Here is a 24823-nt window from a genome sequence, read left to right on the forward strand (position 1 = left end):
TCATTGTTACATTGTATACATGTATAACAAAATAGTTATACAAATAACGGAATTTCACATCAAAAGACGAAATTTCAACAATAACAGTGGTGCACTGGCTACACAATGAGACAAAGATGGCGCCTGACGCTTTTGTTGGGTCGGTACAACAATATTCATGCGCCAGGCGAAATAGTCCCGTATTCATCCGCTGCTCGCTGTAGGATATGTCATATAGCATTCTCAATTTTATAGGTAAACCGCTCGTTATAGGAATATTCAGAGAGATCCGTTCGTTATAGCATACCCCACTGTTATATGTTTTAATAAATGTTATTTAATGTAGAAGTAACCACTGATATTAAGAAGAAAGTGAGACCGATGCATACGTAAGTCTCAAGGAAGCATAGTCATTTATCTTAAGAATATGAAAAGATTCATCATTGTTTATAACTGAATATGTATTTGATTGAATTAATGTTTATATATGTGAAATGAACAATGCAATTCATTTATAATAGGTAGATTAAAACATGAAGACGACATTGTTTCGTGAATGACGAGGTTCTACATAAGAAACTGAAGAAAATAAGACCCTGGTTGTAGCTGTAGTGAACTTAATGTAAAAAAAATAACATGTATGTATGTTTTAAGTATTGTTATTTAATGTTAATAAATGGAACAATAGAAGTAGCTAGGCGATTGAACGTGCAACACATGAACAGAAAGTGCATACATGTGAAAACATATCATTATTTACATAAGAATATGACAGCAACACTTATTTACTGTTCATATATGTTTTAAATAATACTTACTAATGTAAAACAAAAAGTTACTTTCGCCATTGGTGGTAAAGTCTAAAAGATAAGGACAGCTAATGATGTAAGTTTTTACTCAGATCAGGTTCAACTGGGCTGAAGCTGTAGCTTTCAAAGTTGTTGTTGAAACTGTTCTTGAAGTTGATGTTGAAGCTGCTTGTGATGCTGAATTTGATGCAGCTGAAATTGGTGGTTTAGGCTTTTCAATGATAAAGCTGTTGAAAGAACCTTGCACAGCAGCTTTCTTTCATTATACATCTTTATGTAGAGGTCATTTGTGTTTCATGTCCTTATGAATTTTAATGGATCCACTTCAGAAAATATGTTCATTGCCCCATATAATATCCAAGACCTCTCACCTCTCATTATTGTTTTAACACATCTATAGTAAAGCCTTCAATTCAATTAACAACTTTTCATATTTAAGACCCAATTCAATTTACAACCAAAATATAATAAAATAAAATAAAATTACTTTTTTATATAAATAATAACTAAATCCCAATATGTTAAAAAAAAATATAAAATTACTGTTAAAAATGAAGAGTGCCTTGCACAAAGAAGCTGCCTGGCTAATGAGTGGTAATGTGCATCGCCAGTAACCAACAGTCGGAACAGCAATCCTTTGTTGTCACGCTTCTGAACAGGAACAGTTTTTCTCCATTTCCTGTTCACATCGTGAAAACAAAGGGCCCAACAGCTGCGATTGTTTATTCTGATAGTACTGTATAGTGATGCTGGTGTCACCACTAACAACCCTGCAGCCTCCGTCGCAAGAGCGTTTTTTTTTTGCTTTGTTATTAAATATAGAGCGGATTTAGTTATTTATAATGTAATTAAAAATATTTTTTATTTTGACTTAAATACAAAGAAAATGATGGCATAAATTGATGGGTCCTAAATTAACCTGGGTCTTAAATATGAATTGTCGTTAGTAGAACCGTCATAGGAGGCTTTACTGTATCTCCTTCATCAATGCCTCTTATCCAAATCTCGATAAGTTTATTGTACTTTTTCAAAATCAACAAAGTAGCAATACAAATTTCTTTGAACCTCTAAAGTCCTTTCACTCAAAATGCTCAAACCGAATATAGCCTCTCGCTCCTTTTTCCTTTCTAAATCCAGTTTGATCTTCAAATAACTCTTGTCTATTCTAAGTTTTATTCTACTTAATATTATTTTTTAAACCTTTACAAGCATGACTTATTAAGCTTATTTTTCTGAACTGGGTGTACTCTAAGCTCCTGCCTTTGTAGAGTAATACAAATACTGATTGTTTGAAATCACTGGGAAGTTTGAAGTACAGCACAGTACTGTACAGTATATGGAATTACATATTTAATTAAACAAAATGCAATCTCATTTTTGCCCATTGTTTAGAAATTCTGCTAGAAGCTGATCAACCCCACAATCTTTATCAATTTTCATTTTGCTCACAGCTGCCTCCTTCTGTAACCAGAATTGGCATTTCTATCTTTATTTCCTTTTCATTTCTTAACTCTACTCTACCTTTATCAGTGTATAATTCTTCACGTGCTCTGCCCATCTCTCTCCACTTCTTTTGCCTCAAACAGGATCTTATTCTCTTTACTTTTAATAGTCCCAACCCATTTATTTCCCATTTTTTATCATTTTTTTAATCTTTCTGTACATTTTTCTATAATTATGCCTTCTGTCATCATCTCAATCTCATTGCATTTTCTCCCAAGGTCATCTTTCTTGGCCTGTCTGCATTCCTTTGAACTTTTTTGTTTTTATATGTAAACCTCACTTAATTTTTCTCATATTTCTTTATTTATCCGTTTTCTTTAAAATTTCATTTGTCATTCACTCACTTATAGCTTTATTCCTACTATGTCCTAAAGTTTCCCCAGTGTCCACATCACTTCTTCGTAATTATTTAATTGTCGTTTTGGCCCTAGTTCATAAAAGTCACTCTCTAGAATACTGAAAATCTGTTTTGGTCTCAATTTCATATTCTATCCTTGACCCTGTTTTGAGTTCCCCGAAATCCCTTTTGATTTGTCCGTAGCTTTTCTTTTGAATTTTGAAGTCTTAGCCTCACTAAACTCATTTTTGGGATGTGATCTGCCCTGGGTTTGAGTTATTGGTTTCTGAATCATTGCTGAATTAAATGTAATTTATTTGAGTCGATTTAAGCTTTGAATTACAGTACAGTGAACCCTCACTTTCTGCGGTCAATTGAACCCACGGAGGCCAGTAAAGCGAACAACATAACATATGGGATTAAATGAAATAGAGACCGCTGACCCCCCAAACTCCACTTTTTCGGCCTAATACCTATGTTCTAGTAAAATAACATCTTAATTTTATGATGGTACATGCACACAATTAATACTTCAGAAGAGAAATACAGTCGCCAAGTTAATGTCCATTCAAATAATGGACACGACTCCCTCCCCTCTTCTCACACTCCTGGCTTTTCCCTCTCTGAGAAACGTTTGGGGAAAACCACTAGATTTTAAGGTATAGTAATAAATAATACCTCAAACTAGAGTTAGGATAATATAATTGACATTGCTGGATTCCCTTAAGACCAGGAATATTTTGAATATAAATGTCATATATTTTTGCACAAAGATAACATATTTACTCAGAGTAAACAAAATACTTAAGTAGATCTAAATTTGTGTGTCTAATGCAAAATCTATGATGTTTATATTCAAAATGATCATCAAATTGTAAATTCAGCAATGTAAATTATATTCTGGCGGGTAATTTGTATGATTTTATGAGCTAAAACAAATATCTTCATTTAATAAAAAAAAAATATTCTTCGACACTATCTGTCAATCAAAATACCCCACCTTGCCTCCCCTTTCAACCTCGCCAGATGGTGGGTTGGTCCCTCCCTACCAGAGAAATGTGTGGGAGAAACCAGAATATTTACCTTTTTAGTAATAAATAATACCTCAGACTAAAGTTAGGATAATATAATTGACATTACTGGATTCTTAAGACCAGGAATATTTTGAATATAAATGTCTATATATTTTTGCACAAAGATAACAGGTTGTACCTCTCTAGTCCGGCATTCTGTGGTCGGAACTCCTTGGTCGGAGCGATTTTAGTTTGTCCAATGGGTAGATAGGCAGGTTTTTGTTTTTTTGTTTTACTTATCTGAATTATTATTACAGGATATTAAATTTATGCCCCTCAGGCCCCATTGTGGGTCAGTGACCTATGCCGGGTGGGCTAATCCCAAAAAAACAAAGCAGAAATTAGGGTTTGTTTACATCCGCAGTTCGGCTGCTCTCTCTCTCTCTCTGTTTGTCTATACAGAGTACAACATTTAACCCTTCAATATATATGAGCAGTAAATAAGTGTTGCTTTCATATTCTTATGTAGGTAATGACAATATGTTTCACATGTGCACACTTACATCTGTGCAGTCTTTAATAGTTGCTACTTATATTGTTCCATTTATTAACATTAAATAACATTACAGTACTTCAAACAACCATATTAATTTTTTACATTACATACTACAGCTAAAATCAGGGTCTTATTTTCTTCAGTTTTATATGTAGAACCAATCAGTCACTGGTTTAGTAACTTTAACATAAACAATGCGACAACCGTCGTCTCCTCTAATATTAGGCGTATTATTAATAAATTGTATTGTTAATTTTGCACACGCACATTAATTCAATAAAAACAAATTCAAAACATTAATTAAAATATATATGAACAGTAAATAAGTGTTGCTTTCATAGTCTTATGTAAAGTAATGATGATATGTTTTCACGTTATTGCATCTTTTGCCTTACATCTGTGATCTCTCTTTTTTTCTTCTTTACCATTATAGTTTGCTTCTATTGTTCCATTTATTAACATTAAATAACATTACTTAAAACAACCATATTAATTTTATACAGCTACAACCAAGGTCTTATTTTCTTCAGTTTATATGTAGGAACCAGTCAGTCACTGGCTTTGTAATCAAAACAATGCTGTGTCATTTTCCTCGTGTTTTTAATATTCTCATTATTTAATGATTGTATTTTCTCATTGCACACAAAAACATTAATTCAATAAAGACATTCAGTAATAAACAATAATGAATCTTTATAAAATGTCGCTGTTTACGATTATGCTACGTCTGTCTGCGTTGGCGAGCCGTTCAATCGTCGAAATTCAAGTTTCCACCGTCAAATTTTATTTTTTATTTTTTTGTGTTCAATAAAATCGTTAAAATTAAAACTTCATGAAATTTGGCTACTATCACGACATTTAACCCTTCAATATGTCTTCAAAAAACCATGATGTAGAAAGTGGTGCTAGTGCTTCAAGCATAACACAAGTCACTTGTATCCAGGATAGGTGAATTTCCATGGTCGGCACCGGTCAGGTCGAGGTTGCGGACTAGAGAAAACAACCTGTATTTACTCAGGTAGTAAAATACTTGCATTAGATCTAAAATTTGTATGTCTAATGCAAAATCTGTGATGTTTATATTCAAAATGATCATCAAATTGTAAGAATTCCAGCAATGTAAAATTATATTCTGGCGGTAATTTGTATGAATTTTATGAGCTAAAACAAATATCTTCAATAAATAAACAAAATATATTTACTGAAATACTATCTGTCAATCAAAATACCCCACCTCCCCCTTCCCCACCTGCTCCCTTGGGTCCTCCTCCTCTCTACCCCTCACCTCCATTCCTTCCTCCCTACCAGAGAAATTATTGGGTTATAACAGTATATTTACATTTTAGTAATAAATAATACCTCAGACTGTTAGGATAATATAATTGACATTGCTGATCTTTGTAAGACCAGGAATATTTTGAATATACACTTCATATATTTTGCACAAAAGATAACATATTTGTTTTGAGTAAACAAAATACTTGCATTAGATCTAAAATTTGTATGTCTAATGCAAAATCTATGATGCTTATATTCAAAATGATCATCAAATTGTAAGAATTCCAGCAATGTAAATTATATTCTGGCGGATAATTTGTATGAATTTTTGAGCTAAATAAAAATTACACGCACCCGCCATATATGAGTAGATGCACCATAAAGTGGAAATCGGTTCTGGCAGGGTACCGTAAATATAGAAACGTAAAGTGAAACCGCGTGAAGGGTTCACTCTATTATATTTATTATTTGAGATATAGGGAGTTTGTTCAGAATTGAGATATTACTGGAATCTGGCGTGCTGTAGAAGAAGTGTGGTACAGGGAGGTAACTGAGTATTCAACAAGGAATGGCATAATGTCTGAGCAACACTTCAAATCAACCATCTTATAGAAATACTTAAGAGATTTACACCATCTTTTAGTCTCTACATGTACAGGGTGTGGCAGAAGTGATAAAGGTATTTGTATTTAAAATAAAGCAAAATTTGTATTAACCAATAGCAGATGATTGCTGTAATGTCTAATTTGGTTCATGGTTTAAACTCAGGTTGCACTATATTTTCTGAAACCACCAATGCCATCAATAGCAGTTCCAGTATAATAAAAATCTCTCTAAGGGCTTCTGGTGCACCCAAAATTTTTACTTAAATTTGTGCCTTGCTGATTTTTCTGGAGAACCTAATTTTAATATAATTCTTGTTTGACAGCTTGGTTATGTAGCTTCCACCCTATTTGACCAGTCGCGATGGCAGTGGTTGGTTTAGGTGTTGACCTGCGATGTTGCCTATGCCAGTGGTCTCAATGTACCCTAATGGAGAAGAAGCTGGAGCTGCTGTTATGGTGGGGAGAAATTCGCCAGGAGAATGGAGCATCTGTTATGGTGGCTGTAGCTAGTGCTGGTGCCAGGTATAAGGGTTTTATTGTATTTATTTTATCACTTTATATGTGTACAGAAGTGTATACTGTATTCTTGATATTATCCTTATGCTCATATATATATGTGTTAAGTTTCTTATATCTTAAAATGTTTTAAAAGAGAAGATTAATCTTTGTAACAGTATTGGTGACAGTGATGCGCAGCCTGGCTGTAGCACAACAGATTCTTGGTGTTGGCCGAGCACTAAGTATGGAAGCAATGCAGTGTACTGTCTAGTGCTGTGGCAACTTCAGGCGGTGTTGGCATGGCATCATCAATCAATATTAATGGTGATGCTGGCTCTTTGGCTACTTTGTCATTGCTGATCCAACCTCTGTTGACAAGGTAAGAAAGGGTTTAATTTTTCTTGTTGGTGTCCTTTGCACTTAAGACATGATAAGTCTGTATCTTACTGTACTGTATACAGTATATCTCACAGGCTGTCACGTGCTCTGTTTGGAGCCCACAGAATGACCAGAAATCGTGGAAGATTTTTTTTCTTGAGCAGCTTATTCGTGGCTAAGATATTGCCAAGCATTTATTCAAATGATGCCTTCCTACATAAAAAAGGCTGAAATCATAGGAAGCCTCAAATAAAAATAAATAAATAAAATCAAATAATAAATAAAAACCATTTTTGGCGTACAGTGGTCCCTTGGTTAACAAGCAGGTTCGATTAACGAAATTTCAGTTAGCGAATTACCTCCATAGGATCTTCAATTAGGTTAACGAACAAAACTCGATTAGCGAAATCGCTACGACAAACCGTGTTTGTTGTGAGCATCAGCTGATGGGCTAGTCTGCAATACAGTAATCTGTTCTACAGTATGTTTACATTCATTTCCAGTGGGTAAATATCAAGAAAGTTGTGCTCTTTAATATTTGTGCATTTTTATATTAAAATTATTGGTCATTCTTTAGCCATCAAGCTGTCTACATAAGTTTTTCAACTAATATTTTTGGCTCATGTATGTAACTTTATTAATTTATTGAAACTCATTTACATGCACACAATGTCATTAGGATAGGCTGTACTGTATTGTACATGTAATCAAAAATAATGTACAAAATGTTTACTAAAATTTTTGTCTAGTGCAATCTATTGCATGTTTACATTCAAATTAACCACTATCTTATAAGAATTCTAGCAATGAATTATATTATCCACAGTCTCTTCTATGACATTTTATAAGCAAAAAACAAAAACTCAATCTAATGGACATAATAAACAAATATATACTTCACTAGACCTTCAGCACTAATTGTCAAACATGTCACTGTCACCTTCCTCCAGCAAGGGCTTGGTGGTTATACAGTAGGCTTTAAGTTTTTATCTTATATAATATCACAGACTAAAGTTAGGAGAATATAATTTGCATTGCTAGAATCCTGCATGACAGTGAATAATTTACATAACGTCATATATTTTGCAGAGATAAAATTAATCACCTGTATCACATTACAGTGGTAATTTAAAGTGTAAGTGTATATATGCATTACAGTAAAAAGTCAAATCTGGATGCCAGAAATACGGACCACCGAGAATCGGACTTTCAAAAATCAATTTTTATTAATTTTTTATTTAGCTGGCTTTTGTGTGTATCATGTTAGCGCCACAGCTACAGCGACAACGCGACCACGGTCGCCACTTTAAAATGAGCAATCAAACTGTGACAGCATTGTAATTTTGAGTCTACTCATTCCATTTTAAAGTACTGTACAAGCCCATAATAATTGCTCTAAGTAGATAAACTTGGTTGTGTGAAGAAGACAACACTTTGAAATTGGTGACAAACTTTAAATAATTAAGGAATAAAAGCGTGGTTTGAACAATACTGTTCAATGAAACATATGACTTTGAAAGTCTACAATTTATGATATAAAAAAGGCAAGAATAAAATTCTAGAATTCACAGCTTTTCTTTAAAACTGCTCGTTTTGATAAATGAAGCATGCTATATTTGCTAATGAATAAACTATCAAAATGTACCTGTTCTATCTTCTTCATTCCTCCTTAAATTTTGATTTAAAAGTGCTGCCTGAGAATCCGGAAAATCCGCACCTACCCAGCCCCAAGCAGTCGGGTTTTGGACTTCTACTGTATATATATATATACAGTCGACCCTCGTTAATTGGACTAATAGAAGGGTGTCGTTTAGCGATTGTCGAATTAACGATTTAGGAGCTAATATTGCATTATATTTCAGTCATTGTTTTTCGTCGATTTATCCACTTTCCTGTAATACGTCGTAATTTCAGCAAAAATATTACATTTCGTGAATGTATTAAATCAAGCACAGTATGAATAGAATATCATTGTAATATAACAGTATTTTTAACGAAAACTATTAAAAAAGCAGTAACATCTCAAGAACATCGGGCTTAGGTAAGTCTTTTGTGTTTTAGTGTATATTTTATCCTATTTTACATTAAATACATCACGTTTCAGCAAACTACTATTTATTTCCGAGAATATATTCATTCAGAGCGGATTTAGGTAAAATATCGTTTGATGTAACAGTTTTAACTGAACGATTCGAAAAGCAGCGTACCGTCTGGCTGATACTCAACAGCTGGTGGTGCGTCGTAATATCGTTTGTAAACAATGGGAGGTTGAAGTAGATTACGGGTTATTATATTAAGTGTAAATATCGAAAAGGTTTTTATTACGGTATTTTTGTAGATCAGTGAGAACTGTGATACCGTATATGATATGATAAGTTGGCGAGCTAAGAACTTCAACATAAACTACTGAAAGCGTTGTAGGTAATTTAGCCTATTGTAAGTTGGTGAGCTTCATTTGCTGGAACTGTCAACTTTTCATTTCTAATGGTACATATTTTATATTTAAAATTGTTTACTGGCAGTAAAGGTAAATGTTTTTCATGTCTGAAGCTAAGGTTGCATCCCCACTAGTGGTGGAGATGTTGTTACAACCAAAAGAGCTAGTGTTTTATCAGCAGTGGGTGGACCAGCATTTTAGGTTAAGGTCAGCGTGAGTAGTATTCCTACAAATCTATAAAAAATAAAGTTAAGATTTTGTCGAATTATCGAAATCGGATTAAAGGGGTCAGTGCCAGTGCGTGTGTGTGTGTGTGTGTATATATATATATATATATATATATATATATATATATATATATATATATATATATATATATATATATATATATATATATATATATATATATATATATATATATATATATATATATATATATATATATATATATATATATATATATATATGCTGATACAAGGGAAAGAAGAAAACCCGAAGTTCCCAAGCTTTAGGTGTAATTCACATCTTCAGTCTGTACTCACTGAAGATGTGAATTGCTTGCTTGTGGTTACATATACCTAAGTAACCTCAAGTTTACTTGCATATATATATATATATATATATATATATATATATATATATATATATATATATATATATATATATATATATATATATATATATATATATATATATATATATATACACACACACAGTAGTCCCTCGGTTAACGAGCACAATTCGTTCTAGAAGGTTGCTCGTAAACCGAAAAATTCGTTAACCGTAATATCGTAATATCGACATTATATACCTAAATTGTGCCAAGGCTTTCGACAGTGTACCCCACGAAAGGCTGAAAATCAAACTGGAAGGGTACGGAATTCGGGGAAATGTCCTAGCGTGGACAGAAGACTTTCTATATGACCGCATGCAGTGTGTGGTGATTAATGACACGAAATCACAAGCAGAGTACCACGGGCCAGTGTATTGGGCCCATTGTTGTTTTTTGTTTCATAAATAACATGCCTGACGTTGTACACTCCTCCATACAAATGTTTGCCGATGACGCCAAGTTATTTCGGGAAATCAAGAACCAAGCGGACTGTGAAGAGCTGAAGAAGGATCTCTGAGCTCCAAGAATGGTCGAAGAAATGGCTGCTGAGATTCAATGTCACGAAGTGTAAGAGGATGCACCTGGGGCGAACCAATGGTAAGGAGGCGTATCATATGTCCCAACAGGAGGAAGAAACTGTACTACTTAAGACTGAATGTGAGAAGGACCTAGGTGTGTATGTTGACAATGAGCTGATGTTCTCGGGATATTGCGAGAAGGTAAACCAGGCAAATAAATTATTAGGTCTTATAAGTAGGTCGTTCAGATAGCTAGACGGTCTGTCCCTCGTAACGATCTTCAAGAGTGAAGTGCTCCCCCATCTGGAGTACTGTCACCTTATCTGGTCCCCGAGATATACCAGGGAATGTCAGTTGATTGAAAATGTTCAAAGGAGGGCCACCAGACTGGTGCCTGCATTTTGGCACCTCAACTACCCTGAGAGATTGGAGCTCCTGAACTTGCCTAGCTTATACTACAGACGGGCAAGGAGTGACCTATTGAGGTGTATAAGCATGTCCAGAAAACTGAGAGGGCAAACTTTTTCGGAGTGAGAGTTGTGAACTCTTGGAACAATCTACCAGAAAGTGTTGTGATGGCACCGAGTGTGAGCTCTTTCAAGACAAGACTTGACCAACATTGGAGCAGGTTCAGGTACATTCAGGAGCCAGTGCATGCTCAGTATTTGCCAACAGAGACGTAACCTATCACCCAAGCGGCTAATGAGTCGATCAGTGGCGAAGAGGATAAAAGTAAAAACAAGTATTTCATTACGGTTCTTTATTATTAGTATTAATGTTATTGCAGTGTTAATATTATTATTATTGTTACCATTATTTTTTTTTATTAAAAATATTACTTCTCTGAATTATTATTATTATTATTATTATTATTATTATTATTATTATTATTATTACTACTACTACTACTACTACTACCACCATTACATCCCCCACCCCCTCCGCCAGGCCCTGATGTGGGTCAGTGACCTGTGCCCTGGTGGGATAATGCCCCCCCCCTAAAAGTACTGTACTGATTTTTGCCAAGTGATTGGTATTACTTTAAATCAGAATAATAATATAAATATTTTTCTACAACTTTTATGTAAACAGAAGGGCCCTCCAAATGAAGGGGGATAGAACAATCATTCATAGCTACATAAATGTTAAAAATTATGCAATCAAAATATGTCAGCAGATAGCCATAGGCAACAGCTTTCATAAGGAATTTTTTCTGAATATTGCCATAATTTTCCAATTTTCATCATATTTTCAGGCAGATGCTCCCCTTAACTCCTTTCACAACATATCTGAAAGTAACATAAGGAAACAACAGTGGTCCCTCAGTTAACGAGCACAATTCGTTCCAGAAGGTTGCTCGTTAACCGAAACCATTGTTTCAATGGGTTTCTGGGTAATTAGTTCCAGCTCACTGAAAATTGCCTAAAGTCAACAAAAAAGGTAGTAAAGTACACTTACTTTGAGGTGTGTATGTAGAAGGCTCCTGGATGATGATGCTGATGTGAATTTGAAGTGGGAGGTGGAGGAGGAGAAGGGAGAAGACAAGGAAGTGGAGGTGGAGGAGAAGCATTTTACTGCTTGGAAGGTGAGTCACCTTCCATGAAAATGTCAGGAACCTCTGGACTGACAGATTCTCCACCAGGAACATCCTCTCTCCTTGAAGTGGAAGGCTAAGGGCTAGCATCTTGTTCCCGCTGCCTTTTACTGAAGAAACTGTCAATTTTTGTCTGTGGGGCATCTCTCCTCCTCATCATTAACTGATGTTTGAAGAAGGAAATCACTGTGTCCTCAACATGATACAAAGCTTATTCAGATTTTTCCACATCTGGGTGCCTTGAAGCCAGTTTCCTGAACTTCTCCCAGTGGTCAACAACATCTTTCAACTCTGAAGTTGACATATGGTCATCACTTTCCATTTCCTCCTCACCACTGTCAGCCTCTAACATCTCATCCAGTTGCTGGAAGTCTTCAGGGGTAAGTTCCTGTTCATGAGACATCACAAGCTCTTCTACATCATCCTCCTCCACTTCAAGGCCCAATGACTGAACAATGGACACAATCTCTTGGTGCAACTCTGTTTCATCCTGAAATCCCTCAAAATCATGGACTACTGATGGCCACAGTGCTTTCCATGAAGAATTGAGGGTTCTAGTGGAGACTTCTTGCCATGAGGACACAATCAATTTTACAGCCTCCAGGATGTTAAACTGTGCCTGTGTTAGTTCAGGATCAGTGGAAGTTGCCTGATGACACCTCCTGAACATTTTCTTCATGTACAGCTTCTTAAAGTTGCTGATCACATTCTGGTCCATTGGCTGTATGATTGATGTAGTGTTGGGAGGCAAAAACAACACTTTGACAAAGTCAAATTGAGACTCCAAAGTTCTGGCAAGTTGAGGGTCATGACCAGGGGCATTATCCATAAGAGGAGCCTCAACAGCCCATTCATTAAAGAGCTGTCTTGTTACCCATGCCTTACGGTTGGACTTCCAATAAACTCCAAGCCGTCCTCCTACCAATTTTTGTTGCTTGAACACGGGTTCTCAGAGTGTTAGACAAGCATAGGCTTCAGTCGGAAATCCCCTGAAGCATTGGCATCAAGCAATAGAGTGAGATGAATGTTCTTTTGGGCATCTTTTTCCAGAACAGCCCAGTTTCGTCCACATTGAACACTTGCTGTGGAAGATAATTTTCTGTATCCATCAGTTCTTTAATTTCCACTAAAAACTTTGCTGCCCCTTCCTTATCAGCACTGGCAGCCTCACCATGCCTAACAACACTAAATATGTCACTTCTTTTCTTAAATTTTTCGAACCAGCCCTTGCTGGCCCGAAAATCTTGAAAGTCTGTGCCTGAAGAACCAGGTTGATCTACCTTTAAATGTTCATAAATCTCCCTGGCTCTTTCACAAATAAATTCAATAGAAACTGAATCACCTTTCATCTGTTTTTCTCTAGTCCAAATGAGAAGTAACCTCTCTGTTTCTGCTATTAGGGATCTACCTTTGAAAACACTGGTAGATTTGTCTCTCACTTTCACATCCTTGAATTTGTCTTTCTGTGCAAGAATTGTCGACACAATTGATGTCGACATGCCATATTCTTTGCTAAGCACATTTATTCTAATGCCTTCTTCATGTTTTCTAATAATTTCCTGTTTCACCTGAATTGAAATTGCTTTTCTTGATTTCTTGGGACCCATGCTGGATTCAAAAACAATTTCAACACGTGATATTTTAAGTTTAATTGCTGTAAATAAAGAATATTTTCTTTAAATTTACACTGCACTGCGCTATACTGTATATCATCAATATGTAAAATAAATTTTCAAAATGACCAATAATTTGACTAGAAACACAGAAAAAAGCATTTATGTTGGAGAGTCTGAAGCAAGATGTTACCTCCACTGAAAAGACACAGACTGACGCCGGCTTGGTGTGTTGAGAGGCTGTTTGGCACGCTAAAAACTAGTTTCCCTGTATTCAATTATGTTAAATAATTGTTAAAATGACTAAAAAATTTAATATAAGACTTAAAATTATTGAATAGTACAAACTTGATATTTACTAAAATAGTAAGGAATTTAAGCCCTAGAACCGATTACTGTATTGGCGGACTAATACGACAGCTAGTGTGCAAGCGAAAACATGTTGAGGGGCGCTTGTTAGGAATTTGTTAATCGAGGGAATGCTCGTTAAACCGAAGTTAAGAATCTTATGGAAGGTAATTCGTTAACCGAGGGATCACTGTATTACTATACAAAAATAACATAAAATGAATGTTCCTAACAAAGAAAACTATATCATTCTTCCCCCCTGGAAAAATTATGATCCATAGCGTTTAGGTGGCTTTGATACTCCAGTAGATATTCTCAAAGCTGGCATTGTTTGAACCAAGGGTAGGTAGGCTCTGTTCCACTGATTCAGCTTGAGTAGTTACTGGGTCAATTATCTCTGTATGGACATCATTATCATGTACTGTATGCAGAGTGTCTTTGCCAATCACAGTTTCTTTCTCATCGACTTGACATACGCCAAGTCAAGAAGAGATACAGTTGATTCACAGCCATCAGGATGGGTGTAAGTAGGGTTAACATTGGTTAGTTCAACTTTGTCAACTAGAGGATTACTTGCTAGACCTGACGAATCTTCTAAGTAGCACTGGGTCGGGAAGCTAGCCATAAAGGTAGAGAATTGCCAAGAGAAGAACGTCACTGGAATCCAAAGAATCGGTCATGAGGTGTAATATTTGTAGATGTTAAGGGAAGTGATCTGGTGGAGTGCAATGCTTCCGGTCGTACAGCTTCCCAGTTCTGGTCCAGTAGATCATGTGACGTCAGGGCAAGATGAACAGCCTTCCAAATAATAGCATTGTACCTTGGGATAGTAAGGTGTTGTTTTGCTTGTTACTATCCCCTTGTGGGAAAGATTGTCTGAGTTCACATGACATACCACAGAGGGCAAATACCTGGTCAAGACATTTGATTACAGTTGAAGAGTGCATATTTGGGTAAGGAACTGCAAATGGGAAATGTGAATACCCATCAATCATGGTGAGTATGTATGTGTTCTGTGTTGAGGAAGGGAGTGGTCCTTTAAAGTCTATACCGAGTCATTCCAAGGGTTGTGTAGCCTTAACAATTACAAGGTGAGCACACTAGGGTGATAAGTTTGGTTCCAAGATGCCTTTTGAGAGCAGCTGGGAGGTTTCTTTCTGGATGAAATCTAGATCATGTTTGCTGAAGCGCCTTGATTTAGTTGCTATTGGCTTACATTTTGGAGAGGATTAGCAAAAAGTGAAGGTTCATCAATAGCAGCTGCTGAGAGTGCACAAAATGAGCTTTGATTGCTGATAGTAAGGTCTGGTTCTGATCCTCCAAATTAAATAGTTCTCTTTATGTTGCTTTTGAAAATCTTGTCCCAGAATTATATCACTACATAAGTCCTTGAGAATCCCAAGATGTGTAGATGGATAAGCATGACCATTGAGGGTTATATCTATGAGAGAGAAGCCGGGAAAACTGGTATTCAGCATTGTCAATGCCATTGATATTTCCTTGTTGGTTGGATAGACTCAGATTTAACTTTCTTGCAGCTTGTTCACTAATAAAGCTGTCAGAACTGTGCGAATCAATCGAGGCATTCAAGTTTTGTCCTTTGATTGAAACCACAGTTGCTGCATGTGACAGACTTTGGAGAAATGCAGCTGTGATGGCCAGAAGAGCAGGTTTGAACATGGTTGCTGTGGTACTAGTGGTTGTTTTAGATTGACGCACTTTTGCGAAATGCCCCTTCTTACCGCAGTTGTTGCATGATGCATCTCGTGCATGACAAAATTTTCGGTTATGGAATACATCATAAATATAGCACTTTCTTGGGTGTGTAAGTTGCAGCTACTGTAGTTTTTTCTTGAGCTACTACATCAGTCTTGAGTTGACTCAGCAGCTGTTATGGCAACAGTGTGTGCAATTGGGGAAGCATAAGCATCAGAATTCTTTGGAGCCAAGTCCAGATTATATGCACTTTGCAAATCAAACGTCTTATTTTCCAGTAGTCGTTGCCATATAAGAGGAGAAGCAATACCGTTGATGAAGGAATCACTGATCAACTCTTCACGATATTGTTCTCGAGTGACAGCTTTCAGATTGCTTTTGAAGTTCTTGAAGGAATTCATCGAGAGATTCTCCAGGTTGTTGTGGTCTGGCTGCTAGTAGGTGGCGAGCAAAACACTGTTAACAAGAGTTTGGAATTTATCAGGTGCATTTTCACCACACACTGCGATGAAATTTGTGAATGTATGAAACCAGTGTTTCCTCTCTTTAGCAGCTGTGGGAGAGTTGGGATCCAGATCCAGGCGTGTAGATCTAAGTAGCTTTTCCATGATGGTTGATCACTATGACGAACAGGAGTTGATTAAATTGATGTGGGATGAAGTAAACTTGGTAGTGTGGCTTGATTAGTTTATTAACTTGGTATCATATTGATGGGGGAAATTATCTAAACACCAATTGTAAGTACAGTACAGCTATTTATTATTCACTCAATGGCATGGACTCATTAAAAGATCAATATACAGAAGTTACTAGACAATGACTCGGACACAAACATAAAATGGATACCACTGAGGCAGGTTAAGTGCAAATGGTTGTAAGTCGAGAAGGTCATAAGTCGGGAAGGAGCTGTAGTCTGGTTTTACGCTGTTAATTAAACCCAGGGAGGTCCGCGTATAAAGTGAAACGCGTAAATAAAATAATAGAGCCTATGGGATTAATTGAGATAGAGACTGGGCCGGCCGCCAGAATACCCTTTTTTGGCTATCGCCGACACAATACGTACACTGTAGTAAAAATAACATCTTAATTTTATGATGGTATGCACACACACAATTAATATACTGTATAAGAGAAATATCAATAATATTAGGTTTTTTAACACTTACATTAGTAGAAGAGTTGGCTGGGCACACGGGGATGGGGCAGATTATTGGCCCTTACCTGTCTCTCTATCCACCACAGAGGCTAGCTAGCAGGGCCTCCTCGTCAAACCCCTCGAAGTCCACATCCTCACTATCACTGACTTGGGCTGGCTGTGGTGGTTGGTGGGTGAAGAACTCGGTGATGTTTTGTTGACGGCTAGCATTGATGTGGTCGTGATACAGCTGAACATAGGGCTCCTGGCATTTCAACAGATGGTTATTAGACACTTCGTAGCGATGATTGACTGGGTCTTTGGCAAGGATGAGCTTCATTCTCTCGGCTAACTCGATGGCTTACTTCACATCAGCATGTGTGTTAGTTTCTGCTCTTGTTGTTCTGTAACACCTGGCTGCTCACTGATGTCATCATCTTCCAACATCTCGTCCGCAGTCACCTCAGGTTGCCTGATTACCTCCAGGATGTCCTCGTTGGTGGTCTCGGAGAAGCCTGCAGCTCTAACACTTTGTGCAGCCTCTCTTGCATTCTCCAATGCCACAGCAACAGACTGAGCCTCACCAGCCACCGCTTGCCTCTGCCTTCCACCTGGGATACCCTCCAACACATGCAGCCACGCGTGACGAATCGTTGCCACAGATAGCTGCCCCCATGCCTCCACCAAAAAATCAACAGCCTTCTTCACGTTAAACAGCTTCCAGAACTGCTTGACCCACACTTCATGGTCCGCCAAATCTTGTTCATGTTCCTCGTCCTTGCTCTCGCTATCGGTGCCACTCTTTAGGTTATGCAGTTCATCCTTGGTGTTGGTGAAGTTGTTCACCAAGCAGCCTTCACGTTGCAAATCAACTCCTGATCCATGGGCTGGATTAATGATGTAGTGTTAGAGAGAAGGAAGACCACTTTTACGTTGGGGTGACTATCCAGCAAAAGGGGCGAGTGTCCTGGTGCGTTGTCGAGGAGCAACAAAATGTTGAATGGCACATAATTTTCCTCGCAGAATTTCTTGATATCAGGAACGAGACAGTTGTCAAACCAGGAGAGGGACAGACCAGAGAACATCCACACCTTCCGTGAGGTTAGCCAGTGGACATATAACTTGCTCATGTCCATATTCTTGTAGGCATGCGGCTTGCGGGCTTTGTGAATCACAGACAACTTCAGCTTAGCAGTGCCGGAGGCATTGGTGGTGAACAGTATGGTGATGCGCTCCTTCTACACTTTGCGTCCCCGACACTTGCTCGCAGACTTGACTACGAAGGTCTTGGATGGCAATTTCTTCCAGTACAACCCTGATTCATCCATATTGAACACTTGGTCATCGGTGTACTGGCCTTCCTCCATAATTTTCTGTAAAAATGGGGAAAAATTCATGGCGGCAGCCCGGTCGGCGCTTGCTCCTTCTCCGACTATCTCAATATTGGTGATCTTGTTGCGTCGTTTAAAACCTTGTAGCCACCCAGCGGAAGCAGTGAAGGGCTTTGGCTCTGCAACTCACATTTTTCTTGCTACTGCTGCATAGAGTTCCCGGGCGTAGTCCTTCAGTGCCCGAGTGTCGACCGCCATATTCCTTCTTGACTGACGAATAATGTAGCTTACTAACAAGCACTCGCTCTTCAGCAGCACCTTATTGTGGCAATATTTCACCAGTGAGGCACCTACAGACTTGGTAATGTTCCTGTGTTCATTGATTTTGCTGGCTCGTTGATTCATTCACTCCATATTTTCTGGCCAGATCCACCTGTCTCGTGCCTTTTTCTAACTCCTGGACGATCTTGTACTTTACCTCATAGCTTAAGGCGTGTCACTCCTTGGGCTTGAGGCGGTTTGGACCAGGTAGTTCAGGGCTTCTCGGGGGTGGTGGGGGTCCAGCGGAAGCCATTGTGTAGAAAGAAAAACAAAACCGGTTCCTGGGCACGAGTGAATATACGTGGGGACAGTGAGACTGGCGCGGCAATGGTGGGGAGCGTGGGTGGTTGGGGTGGCAAGGATAGCAAGACCAATCACAGCGTGCGGTGGAGGGGGTGCGTGGGTGGTAAGGATAAGTGGCCCAATCACAGTCCGCGACACAGCAATGACATCAGCACCTTGCCCCACTGCTTACCAAGTATATGATGGCATTTACCGCATAAATAATAATAATCGCTTCTGGACAGGTGCCATGTAAATGGCCATCTGCTTATAAAATATCCGTGTAAACCCAGACTATACTGTACGGTACATGTAAATCTTGGATTTGGTGAATTGTTGTGTGAAATCCATGATATTCCACTGACAACAAGCCTATTTCTCATTGAATTCACACAGAAATCCATCATCCGTATGTCCGAATTTGTTTCGGTTTCTGTAGGACAAGCCGTTACCAGTTTATTTACAAGTTAATAATACGTCATGAAAATATACAAAATGGTTTCCATAAATTTATTAAAAGATTCTAAAGATGTCATTTTAATTTTTTCAGATTGTTCATGCAGTCCACAGTGCTGTAAAGAACCTGAAGGTATCCGAGGCAGATGTTGCTCGGGGTAAGAACCAGGCGAAGGCTGCAATCCTAATGGCAACAGAGTCTGGAGGTCAGTGTTGGAAAGCTTGGTTTTTAGAAATGAATGTCATTGAAGCCAATACAGTGCTGCATGTTTCACTATTATTTTCTTTTAACCTCATTTTGTTACTAGAATGTATCTTATAAAGGCAATCCTCATTTATCACAAGGATATATACAGTATACTGTCTCTCCTCGACTTAAGATGGGGTTCCGTCCCGTCGACCAGGTCATAAGTCGAAAAAGCGAAAAATATAGAAATTCTAAAATGGAATACAGTACAGTACAGTAAAAGTAATCAATAATGAACAATGAATAAAGTCTTACTGTGAACTTACCTTTAATGTAGTCAGCTGAATGCACACAGGGCCCCAATAATTTTTTAATTAAACATGGAGACTACATTAATTGGGTGAAGCAGAGGAGGAGACAGGGCTGGGGGGTCATCAATTTTGCTTTCTTCAGACAGGCTAACAATACTTGCTTGTTAAAGGTATTGGATGATCTTTAGGGAGTGAAGAGGCAGCTATGGTGGGGCGTGAGGAGACAGCAGTGGGGGACTTCTTAAAATATGTGTCCAATTTAGGCTGCACAGTCTGCTTTTTCTTTTCATTGTAAATCTCCCTGTAGCAAGCATGTGCATCTTGGATCAGTCTGTCTACTTTTGCAAAACGCCTAACATTTTGATCCATTTCTTCAAACATTTGCATCCCCTTATTAATATAGGTATTGAACAAGAGTAGACAATATGGGGGATTGTGCCTGTTATACCAGAATAAAGATTTGTCATTACAGTATTTTAATATTGACTAAAAGGTGGCCTGCTGGTTATGTACTCGTGTATGAACCCAGAAGAGATACTGCTGCATCATTTTAATTGTGTAGTTACAGCCGTTTATTTTTTACCTACTGAGTAAGTAAATAATCGTATTTTTTGCAGTATATCAACAATATTAGTTAATCAATTGTTTTATAGTATAGAGAATACCTACTTGTAATTGCTAAGTAATGAGGTAACAGTCTTTGTAAGGGGCTGATTTCAGTAGACCCTAAGAAAACCTCTGCTACAACCCATCATCTAGTGTCATGGAAGACGCATGGTAATTTTCAAGGTACATTTTTGTAATAAGTGCGTCTTCTATGCCGCAAAATACGATACACATATACTAAAACATTAACCTTTATCTGGTTTTAAAATTGTTAAACATTATATTTTTTTAGAGCTGTACTGTATCTGGAGGTCAGTCTACAAGATGATTCACTCGGTCATAGCTTATTTAAGTGAAAGATTGGTCAAAATAAGCCTTTTAGGAGGTTGAAGACATTCAAGAGGACATGCTACCTGTACACCAAATATTTACTAATACAGTGACCCCTCGGTTAACGAACTCAATCCGTTCCAGAAGGTCGTTCGTTAACCGAAACCATTGTTTCAATGGGTTTTTGGGTAATTGGTTCCAGCTCACCGAAAATTTCCTAAATTCAAAAAAATGGTAGATAAGTTCACTTACTTTGAGGTGTGTATGTAGAAGGCTCCTGGATGATGATGATGATGATGATGATGGGATTTAGAATGGGGGTGGAGGAGAAGGAAGAAGAGAAGTCACCCCATGGCGCCATTTCACCCATGAAATTTTAGCTCTTGGTGTAATTCAAGATTATTTTCTTTAAATCAACACTGCACTGCATTATATACTGTCAATATGTAAAATATATTTCAAAATGACCAATAATTTGCTTGGAAACACAGAAAAAAGCATTTAGTTGAAGAGAGTCTCAAGCAAGATGTTACCTCCAGTGAAAACAGAGAGACTAACGCCTGTTTGCTGTGTTAAGAGGCTGGATGCCGCGCATTAAACTAGTCACTTTACCTTCAATTATGTTCTATAATTGTTAAAATGACTAAAAAATTGAATATTAAACTTTTAAAATTATTGAATAGTATAAACTTCTTGATGTTTACTAAAATAGTAAGGAATTTAAGCCCTAGAACCGATTAATGTATTGGCGGACTAATAATAAAGCTGGTTGCCCGGTCAATGCAAGTGAAAACATGTTGAGGTCGGTTCGTAAGAAATTTGTTAACCGAATTTTTGTTCGTTAACCGAATTGAAGATCCTTATGGAAGGCAGTTCGTTAACCGAGGCGTTCGTTAAACGAGGGGTCACTGTACAGAAATAAGTTCATAAATAAGGGATATACTACACAGTTATTAGCAAAATTCTAGAGCTACTTGTGAGTGAATCATCCTGTACTGTCCAGGCATCTCCAGGTGCCAGGTTATTAACTGGTAGAATTAAGGAGTATTTGACAATGCTCCTAATTAACCTTATCTACATATGGTATAACTGTAGCATCTTCCTCCCAATTGGGGATGAAACTCTTGATGATTACTGTATGATAAAACTACTAGAGGTAAATGGAAAATTGGAGTCTCAAACTCAAGTTTTTTGTCACAAGGAAATACAATGTAAATGATAAATTTCAAAATTTATGGAGTGATTCTTTTCTACAGCGGAGTGTGTGGAAGACATGGGTCTGCAGGCTCTTTTTACTGGCCAGTTTGTTAACCCTGTTGCTGCAACTGCAGCCATTGATGCTGTTACACCTGCTGCAGTGGAAACTGTAAGTCTAGACACACCATTATCTTTAAGCTTTGAAAAAAAAAAAATTTAGTTAGAGAACATTCCTTAGCCAAAAGCATCAAGCTTTTTATTTATACAGTATATTGCAATTTATTTTGAATTTTAACTTTGCTTTGACGAAACAAATATAAAATTGTTTTCTAGACAGTTAGGTGGCTCTCATAAGACCAGTCTTTTTGAGGCATTGTGAGTTACTAATAAAATTTTTGTGCATTGAATGCCTCCTAGTTATGATGCTTTGTTACTGGAACTAAGTTTGGTGAATCAGTACTAGACTGTTTCAAAGCATACTGGCTGCTATCTTGATTTTAAGCTGGTACCCACACCTTCCCCCTCCCCCCCCTTTTTTTTTCACTCATAGCTGACAGTCCAAGAGAATGGTCACAACTCTTCCTTGCTGTACTTAATTTTATGAAAGTTTAGTGCCAACCAAGTTCCACACATAGGGGTCTGTTAGCTGGAGCAACTGCAGTTCTAGGAGTTATATAAAGTAGGCTCAAATTTTAGCATAATAATGCCTCTTAATTACAAATCAGGGATCAATATTTTTTGTGGGTACTGTATGATTTTATTGATGGTGGTCTTACAGAAGTGAATCCTTGTCAAGTTTTCGGGTTTGTAGGAAGTAACGTGTACCTGTTGTAGGTATCTTTATTTTTGGATTAGCTTGGTGAGCTTTGAGAGCCTACAAACCTGACATATTTTAGTACAGTAAAACCTCACTAAGGCAGACCCCACTAAGGCAAACCCTTCTTAAGCTAAAACAAAATTATTTGGGGTGGAGGAAAAAAAAAGAATTTGTTGTAAGATGACATGCTCCCTCACAAATATGTGCTGAATATGGAATTTCTGAGTACTCAAACTCAGAGTAACTGCAAGCCTCTTGCAGTGAGAGGTATGTCCAGGTGGATCTGTCTTCCATTTTTTTGGGAGCAAGTGTACAGTTCTTTGTGTATATTAATTTTTTTTATTAAAAACATGTACAGTACAGTATTTCATTCATAAAAATTGGATACACTGGAGGTGTACTTTTTTTTTCTAAATGGTGACAACTTATCCCAGCCCCCCCCCAATTAGTCTGCCTTTGCGAGGTATTACTCTATCTAAAAATATTTTTAACCATCAACCAACTCTTTCCTTACATAGTTGTTTGACTTAATTGGGCTTCATTAGCCTTAATGGTACAGTACTTTCAGTTATATTTGTGTGAAGATTGTAAAATTTTGGAAAATGAGGGCATATGTTTTTAGATGCACAAATTGGTCTTAGCTTCCATATGGTTTGTTATACCTGCACAATGTTTGGTTTTTTACTTATGAACTTTATACAATGATTTTCATAACTTGCAGTTCCTGTGAATAGAATTCAAAATTATGAGAAACTTGCTCAGTTTAGATTGATGTGCCTTGCTGAACATGCAGTATTTGAACAAATTTGCTCATTTCAATCTGCTGTAAAAGTAATTTGTCTAAAAATTATCCTCATATAAACAAACATGCTAGTCCCCACTTACTTCCACTCAGGTTTACAGATTAGAGTCACCCACAGTGGGAAAACATTCACATAGTTCTGTCATTCTTATAGTTTCCATGGAAGTTTATAAATTTCAAGAGAATATTGAAAGGATAATTATCCCACTATCTGTTCAGCCTTCCCTTTACTTTTCATAATTTTTATTCATATTGTGTCTTTAAAATCACAATATTGTTAAAGGAAAGGATAATAACTGATAATGTATTTTATCTTCCAATAGGCACTTCAGAAAGTCCGAAGAAGCAAGATGAGTATGAGTGCAGTGGGGAGTGTCAAAAATGTGCCATATTTGGATCAGTTGTAAAAATAAAAATTTACCTGCTCACAGGTGTAATAACTCGAAATTGTTATATAATTACTAAGTTGGTTCCACCTGTAGCCTACAAAGTGTAGCAGAAGAAACCACTTATCACCTAAAACTTGAAAGTGGACCAAACTTATTTTATTGTGTGTTAGTATTTGGCAATAATTATCTACTGATTTCATAAAATTATATGTTTTAAACTTTAATTATAAAATCTAAATTTTGTAGACTCCTGTAGTTAATAATGGCATAAAGTGAGGACCAGTATATCCAGCACTGAAGTGAACTTGTTTATGGTTGTCTGCTTCAAGTGAATGCAGTTTAATGTACATAGATGACTGAAAGGTTGTCCAAAATTATCATGTTGTAGATATTTAAAATATTAATTGTAAAGGTAAAATGTGTTCTATTCCTCTGGAATAAATTGTACTGAAAATTTTGTAATTTTCCTTCCCTGCTTCTACCATTGGTAACCAGCGGCCAGGGCGTATATAAAGAAGCAGTAGGTATATCACAGTGTCGTCGAATTAGTGATATCCCCCTTTAGCTGAAACAAATGGTGCAGAGCACTTCCAGGGAGGAGAGATTTCTGTTTAACCAGACGACTTTCTTAAACCCGGAAAAATTCCTTATCCTTGGAATCTTTTTCCGGTTACTAGGAAAAATTTCCGAGTGTTTAACTAGACATCTTGCACCGACAGACACTAGCCCACTTTCCCTGAATGTTGCTGGGGATGTTTTCCTTGAGTTTAAGTTAGAAACTCCATTTCTTTACGATTATAATTCAGAATAGTTTATCTGAAAGTTTGGTTAAATAAATATATTTCAAAATTTAAAATCTATATG

At 37.1% G+C, this 24823-nt stretch overlaps 1 long non-coding RNA gene across 1 annotated transcript; it reads left to right on the plus strand.

Annotated features, from left to right (window-relative positions):
- Positions 1-6892: 6892 nt before the first annotated feature.
- On the plus strand, positions 6893-24408 carry LOC121868116. Its single transcript, XR_006089321.1, has 4 exons — positions 6893-6957; positions 19415-19526; positions 22011-22120; positions 23894-24408. It is a non-coding gene; the product is annotated as an uncharacterized LOC121868116 (long non-coding RNA).
- The last annotated feature ends 415 nt before the right edge of the window (positions 24409-24823 follow it).

Source organism: Homarus americanus, unplaced genomic scaffold (genome assembly GCF_018991925.1).
Source record: "Homarus americanus isolate GMGI-L3 unplaced genomic scaffold, GMGI_Hamer_2.0 scaffold47967, whole genome shotgun sequence".
NCBI classification, from domain to species: Eukaryota; Metazoa; Arthropoda; class Malacostraca; order Decapoda; family Nephropidae; genus Homarus; species Homarus americanus.